The sequence below is a fragment of the Ovis canadensis genome, chromosome 8 (genome assembly GCF_042477335.2).
Source record: "Ovis canadensis isolate MfBH-ARS-UI-01 breed Bighorn chromosome 8, ARS-UI_OviCan_v2, whole genome shotgun sequence".
Classification (NCBI taxonomy): Eukaryota; Metazoa; Chordata; class Mammalia; order Artiodactyla; family Bovidae; genus Ovis; species Ovis canadensis.
In genome coordinates, this window is record NC_091252.1 from 71026297 (window position 1) to 71034044 (window position 7748).

The 7748-nt window shown below is 43.5% G+C and overlaps 1 long non-coding RNA gene across 1 annotated transcript; it reads right to left on the reverse strand.

Moving 5' to 3' along the window:
* Positions 1-1440: 1440 nt before the first annotated feature.
* Positions 1441-3589, reverse strand: LOC138445348 (uncharacterized). Its single transcript, XR_011258817.1, has 4 exons — positions 3415-3589; positions 3143-3190; positions 2725-3061; positions 1441-1897 (listed from the first exon to the last, which is right to left on the reverse strand). It is a non-coding gene; the product is annotated as an uncharacterized lncRNA (long non-coding RNA).
* Positions 3590-7748: the final 4159 nt, after the last annotated feature.

A 7748-nucleotide genomic window follows, 5' to 3' on the forward strand; every position in this document is an offset into this window, starting at 1 on the left:
AATTCCTGTGTGAAGGTGTCTCCCGCCGTCCCCCAGACCAGAAAGAGAACCTTTATCACAGAGACAGAGACTAGATGAGTCTGCGTGAACAAACCTTACGAAATAACCCTCATTTACCGTTCACTTCTGGAGGAGGAAATGGCAACCCGCTCCAGTATTCTTGCCCGGAAATTGTCAAGGACAGAAGAGCGTGGGGGACTATGGTCCATGAGGTCTCAAAGAGTCGGACACAACTGAGCGACTGAGCGCGCAGACAGTTAATTTCCCCCCGTGTGTTTACCTTCCCACAATTCACCATTCCCGGAAGCCCTAACTCTCCTTCTTAGCTCAGTCCTCTCTCCACAATTTATCACCTTTGTTAAGATGGCATATAAGCCCTTCCCCCCAAGTATAACTGCTGTTTAGAGGGCTTCATTTCCTTTCTCTGGAGCCCTCATACTCAAAAAATTAAAATTGTGATGCCTTTGCTCTTGTTAATCTTTTGTCAGTTTAATATACAGGCCCCAGGTATAAACCTAAGAATATAGAGGAAAAGTTTTTCTTTTTTTTTTTTTTCTTTCTATGCTACAGAAATAAGGTGAAAATTTTTATTTCTCATCCATGGATGGAATTCAGAATTTTGCATTTGTCACAATAAAGGAACCATCATAGGAAGAAAGGGTTGAAGGAAGGAAAATAATGGCTTTAGGGTTTTCAGGAGATGAAAGTAGAAGTTTGTGAATGACATGTCCAAACTTTGGCCCCAGGGACTTTTCTGGTCCATGATGTCACCTCTTCATTGAACAGCCAGATCACCCCACCAAAAGGCTTCATTTTATAAGGTACAAATTATTGCTTTAGTGAGTTTAACCCAAAACACTTGAGTCAGTACCTATCTGATTTTAAATTCCCACAAAACCATAGCTCATGCTGCCAATTTAACATTTTGTCATTAGATTGACTTCAGTACCTACCCTCTCTCTTGCATCTTCAAGTACAGAGTGTTTCTTCCTCCTTTAGATGCCAGACACATATTTTGGAGAGTATTACAGAAATTCGATGAGTCATTCTAGGAGACCTAAGGCAATGGTGGTACAACCATTGCCTTTCAGCCACACAGTGAAGCCTACGCCCTTCCTGAGTGGTGGTTTAGAGGTTACATTTAATGAACTCTCTGAATACTCTGCACCTGAACAAGACCTGGGCCAGGCCACACCTCCTGAGTGGTCTGAGGGCCTGACCCCATTACCTACCACTTGGGCCACAACCCTCTGCCAAGAAACAAGCAGCCTGGCTTCAGATTTTACATTGTCTGATGGGCCAGGACACCTGATTTCTGTACTCGTGTTTGTGGGATGGACGGGCCTACCCAGAAATCAGTCAAGATTAGCCTAACTATTAAACTCAGTCTCAGCCTCACTGTAAACCATGCATTATTTCTCCAGAACCAAAGACAGGTGATATAGTCACACAATGATCCTTATTTTTATTAAATTCAGTCTAAGTACAGTAAACTTGTATTCAGTTTCCATGCTGTCAAAGGCACTGATCTAGGATTTGCAGGAATAAAGAAAAATCCTGGCATTCATCTAACATAAAATACAACCCCTGCCTTCCAGGAGTTTACACTCCGCAGAGAATGAAACAATGTTGAAACTCATCTTCAGAGCGCTGCATGGAAAACACACAGAGGACGCTTACATATGTTTCAAAATACATAAATGATGAAAAAAAAGGTGGTGGGGGAGGAAACAGGACTGGGCCATCTTCAGATCCTTCAGAACTTGAAAATTAAATGCTGCCTTCTGTATGCTTGACCTCTAAAGCAATCCATATAGGATATACAAAGCTATCTATAGTTGCCAAGATTTAAGTCATTTTTCCAAAATGGATTGATGAAGACAGAAGCAGGATTTTCCTGTAATGAAGGAGAGGTGAATGACAGGGTCAGTGTGCTGAACAGTCTGGAATAATCACAGCATTTATTTAGGTTTCTAGGGCTATGTGGGTACGTGTGATGCATAACAAAGCATAAAGAACAGTCAAAAGGCAGAAATAGTAATGGCTCACCTTATCACGCCAGGGGATGGTCATATTCTTTTTAATAAACAATATGGTTCAAAGGTTCACAAGAGTGAGAAGTCTGGCATGGGGCAATGTTTTCACTACTCATCTCTTTTTGACAGTTACAAGAAATCTAGGGAAGGGATTTTCTTGTCTAATTGTTTCTAACCTTAAAGTTCATGGAGTTAGTCTTACTCAAGATTAGGATGCACTAAGAACATCCTGAGGAAAGGGTGCAGTACATTCCCTGCAACCACTGTCCAGGAGATGTGAACTCTCTGGCTTTATTTAGGCCATCAGAGGAAGGGCAGAGGGCGGAGCGAGTGCGGTCACAGCTCAGGGCAAGTGCTTCATCAGCGCTTTCTGTCGCTTCCACCGGGAACAAGGCATGTCCATCCTGATGATGGAACCGCAGTCTGACCGCAGACCACTAACTCAGCCCAAGTGCCAGCAGGGGCCATGGGATCCCAAGGAGTTATAAATAACCCTTAGACCTGCTTCCTGGTGATTTATTACTACTGAGTGTGAGTGTATTTCCCAGAAGATACCTGAACTGAATGCAAAAATGAACTCCAGAAGCATGTATTTTGCTGAACTTGAAACATCAGAGAAATGGTTTAAAAATCCAACCCCACCTCACCCCCACCCAAGAGATAAATAAGATGATCATCAAGTTTTTACCTGTCTTGATGATTCTTACATGCTTTGATTTCGCAGGGATGTTGCAGGAAAATCAGATTTCTTCTGTTTAGAGACCCATCCGTCCCTGCTGTTCATTTCCCAGCGGCAGAACTTGTAATCAGATAAGCGAACCCCTTGAGAGGTTTCAGGGAGAGCACTCAGGGCCCGCTCAGCCACACAGGCAGCGGGCACCTGGTGCACGGGACGCCTCTCTTGCTGTCAGACATTGTGCAATATCGTCCAGGGCTCCCCCACCTCACCCTGCCACTCCTCTGCTCCTGACAGGGGCACCACCCTTGCTTAGAGTCCAGAAAGGGGTCTCCACCATTCCCCATTTCTGAAAAAGAAACATTGAAATGAAGTACTTCTTTTACATAAAAACTCAAACTGTAATTAAGAACCTTCCCCCCATACTCACATCTCCATATCTTATCCTCAGTGGAGACAGAGGCCAGCTGCTCATTATCTGTTGGAAGTCCAAAATACTTATCAGAACTTGCAGTTCTTTCCATTGTCCTCAGAATACCTCTATCCCTCCCATACTTTTATCTCTGTATGTCTAATTCCACTGAGAGGCTTTGTTTGCTGTTAAGATCTTTGGCAAGTCAGATAATCCCCCGTGCCTCAGTTGTCCATGTGGGAGGAGGGGGGAGCTGGACACGGTGAGCTCAAGGTCCCTGGCAACTCTACCTTGCTATGATTGAATGACTCCCCCAGTCCTTTCTGTTCCAAGGAGTATTTTTCAGGGCTTCATTGGATACTGTTGAGTCACACTGGAATGGTAATTATATGAGATTGGAGAACAATGATATCTCCTGAAATAAAGATTGGGCCGAGGAATGTGGATGAGGAGGCAATGAGGTGTGGGATGGGAAAGCTTAATCAGAGCGGGAAGATGGCATATCCGGGGCCAACAGACAAGATTAGGGCCAATTCCAGACGCTTGATGAATGGCCAGCTGCAGTCAGAAATACGACTCTTCCCAGAAGAGCTACCTAGCATTTGTTTGGCAGAAGCCACAGAGTATTGACGCCAGTGGTTTACACAAGGTCCCTGAGCGAGCCAGTACTGATGGTGGCACTGACAAGCGTGGCAACAGAAACTGACAGTGTAAATGCTTGGGACCGTTAGACGAATGAACACCGGGACACATTCCAGAGGCTTGCTTTAGACACACATGAACATAATGTCTTCCTCAAAGTACACCCTGTAACGGGTCATCCGCAAAGCCTGCTATGAGGGGCTCATCAATGAGACATTCTGGGGTGGATCCACCCACTGTTAATGGGGGTCACAGGAAGCTGTTGACACCTCCAAGAAAAGGATTAAGCAAATTGTCAGGAGTTAAGCAAATCCAGAAGAAAGGACCACAAGCTTTGGAGATTTCTTTTAAAAGTCTGGGCTCTGGCTTAGGGGAATATTTCACTACAGAGGGCCAGAGGGCTTCTTATCCTCCTTGTGTTTGTAGGAGGGAAAGGACAGGTGAGATGAGAAGAGGGTTCTCCTGGGTCAGCCTCTATAACGTCATGCTGGGCAGACAGGCAGCACTCAGGGCACTGGAGGACATCTTCCAAGCTTAATTTAGTTAAGTTTCCAAAATAGTTTGACTTTAAAAACTGAAAACCAGTAACACAATGGCACCCCACTCCAGTACTTTTGACTGGAAAATCCCATGGGCGGAGGAGCCTGGTAAGCTGCAGTCCATGGGGTCGCTAGAGTCAAGACTCGACTGAGCGACTTCACTTTCACTTTTCACTTTCATGCGTTGGAGAAGGAAATGGCAACCCACTCCAGTGTTCTTGCCTGGAGAATCCCAGGGACGGCGGAGCCTGGTGGGCTGCCCTCTATGGGGTCGCACAGAGTCGGACATGACTGAAGCGATTTAGCAGCAGTAGCAGCAGCAGCAACAGATATTGAGATATTCAAAACGTTGTTATTCAGTGGCTAAGTCATGTTCGACTCTGCAACCCCATGGACTGTAGCAGGCCAGTCTTTCTTCCCTGTCTTCATTATCTCCTGGAGTTTGCTCAAACTTATGTCCACCAAGTCAGTGATGCTGTCTAACCATCTCATCCTCTGCCACTCTCTTCTCCTTTTGCCTTTAATCTTTCTTATATATTCAAAATATATAACTATTAATTTTAGTATTAAGTAGTGTGTAAGGCCCATAAAGATAGAAATGTGATTTTTATGTTACCGAAAATTTCCATCCAAAAAAAGATGGAAAAATGGATTCTTTTTACGCTTGCTTACCCTTCAATTTTTCCAAGTCATGTCACATTTTAGTTCGCCTTGTCTTATCATGCTGTCTAAATAGCTTTTTGTTTCTTTTATTCTAATGGATAGAATAGCCTACATGTACTTTTTACATGTCTAAGATCGTCCAGATTATTAAACATATTTTGAATCAATGTTCTCCAGTCACTATCTCCTATCTCCCTTGTTCTAATTTGAGCCAACTGCTTTCTAGGCCTGATTAACAGCTGATAACTTGAAATGTCTTTCCATTTTATTCCTCAGACAGTTCTGCTCATTGCATTCAGTTTTCTTTTTCTATATCCCCAAGTTATTCCAGGAGGAGGACATAGGAGAAAATTTCTGAGTCATTAGATAACTTACTTTGCCTTAATTCTGAAGTAACAGTTTGCTGGCTATTAAATGAGGCTCAATTTTCCCTGAGAACTTTGAAGTCTTGCTTCACTGTCTTCTAGCATCAATAATATTAATGTAAAGTATGATGACAGTCTTCTAGGGCTTTTTTTTTTATTTTTTACTTTGTGTGGTTTTTTTTTTTTTTTTTGGTAGATATCCTGGTAATTCTCTCCACAACCTTTATATTAGGAATTTCAGATTTTCAACAGACTAGTGCTCAGCACTTGGTGAATATTTTACATCTGAAAATCTTTTTTTTTTTAGTTCAGGGAAATTATCTTTTCTAATTTATTTCATTACTCATTTTTGTTCTCTGAGTGTGGATTAGTTACATAGTAATAAGTTTCTAGATCTATCTGCCATTTCAGCTCTTGGATATTTTCCTTTTCAGTCATTCTGTACATTCTGAGCTATTTTCCCAACTTTATCTTCCAGATACTAATTTAGTTTTCAGTCAAACCAGTGATTCAATTCTACTGATTTTTAAAATGTATTTAGGGAATGTTTAATTTGTCATGGCTTCTTTCCTGTTTTCTGCCTGTTCTTTTTTCACAGCAGCCTAATCTTCTGTGTGAATCCACTGTTGTCTCAGACCTCTCTGAAGATGCTAATTCAATTTTTTTTTGGTCATCTTCTTTTTGCATTTCTCCTGTGGTCCATCACTTTTCACACATCTTGATATTTCTCTTTTACCAAATATTTGATGATCCCTGATTGGTCAGTAATATCTTTTTTAATAAAAAAGCATGCTGGCTGATTATTATAGGTAATTGGCAAAGTTATTCTTTGCAGTTTGGAAGGACAACTTACCCATGAAACTCATCACTGAATGGGGGGCTAACTTTACATGTCTGTGTGTGAGGGGATCAGAGACAGGCTTCTTTTTAGGGTATGTGGACAGTCCAGCTGGTATCCTCATAACTATAAAAGCGAGGAGGACTTCACCATGGGAAGTGAAATTCTTTGGTGGATTTCACTGCTAGGTGGGGTTGCCTTTCCTTCCGCCTCCTCTGAGTTGCAAGCAAAGGGCCCTAGTTATCTCAGGCTCTGTGCCAACATCTCCCTTGATTTTTTATTTCAGTTCTGAGCAAACTCACCACCCTCCCCCCAACACACACACACCAAGGCAGCACTCCACTCAGGAGGAACTCTGTAGTGGGGTAGGCACAGACACAAATGGTACCTTAGAGGGTATGAGATGGCTGGAGAAGGATAAGGTCTTAGAACTAAACTCACCCACTTGGGACAGAACTGATGAGGAAAGGTCTAACGGGTGCTAAGACATTGTATCTAATGGTTTGAAAAACTGAGAACCAAGGCAGTGGTGAGTTGAGGGAGAACAGCCTTTGGTCAAATCTGCATCCATGAGACTGACATGTGAGCCCAGGGGAGCTTCTGGAGACCACAAGAGACACAGAAGCAGTGAAATGGCCCCCAGGATGTCTGTTGGCAGGAAGCAGGCACCTCCACAAGGCAGGATCCAGATCCTGGACAGGGCTGACTCCAAATTCCAGAGAGGACCGATTCCTGGACAGAAAACCAGCATGTTGGGAGATGGGTATTCAGGCACCAGGAGCTAAGAGCTTCAGTTGTCAGAATTTGGACTGAAGATAGGGCTTAGGTGTTAGAAATAAGGATGAAGCTTGGGCCAGATCAACTACAAGAGTGAAGATGTAGATTCTTAGACACTGGAGCTACTGAATTTCTTCCTGTGACACTCAGAATTGGTCCTAGACTTACCTGATCAAGGTCAAGGGACCCTAGCCAGGGAAGAGGGAAAGCGAGGAAAGGAGAGGGGGTAGAAGGTAGAAGCTAAGAACCAGCTATAATCTGACACTATCACGTCACCTCAAGGGACTTATAATTTTCAGCATTTGTAAACAAGCCAACATATGCTAAATCCTACACAAAATGATAAAGATTATTTTGTACACCTGTCCCAATCCCCCATACATCATGCAAACAATACACTGGGGCCCCAGGAAGACCTCATTGCATCTTGTGACTCGTTCTGGGTGCCCTCTGTGCACAGCCAGGCACTGGACTGTGACTCTGAGACTTCAGAGGGGAGGAATATCTCCCATGACCTTTGGCAACTCCCGTCCCATCAGGAAGAGAGACAGGTGAACAGATAGTTTTGGTCAGTGTGGGAAGGACCATACCAGAACTTGGGAAAGGGCTGGCTGCATAGATTGGGTTGCATGGCTGAGTGGAGTAAGGCAGGAGAGAGGAGGGAGAGACAAAGCAGGAGGGAGATACAGAGGGGAGACCCAACATGATGTGTTCTACAAACCACTGAAGTGTGAAGTGTTAGTTGCTCAGTTGTGTTCAAGTCCTTGTGACCCCATAAACTGTAGCCCACCAGGCTCCTC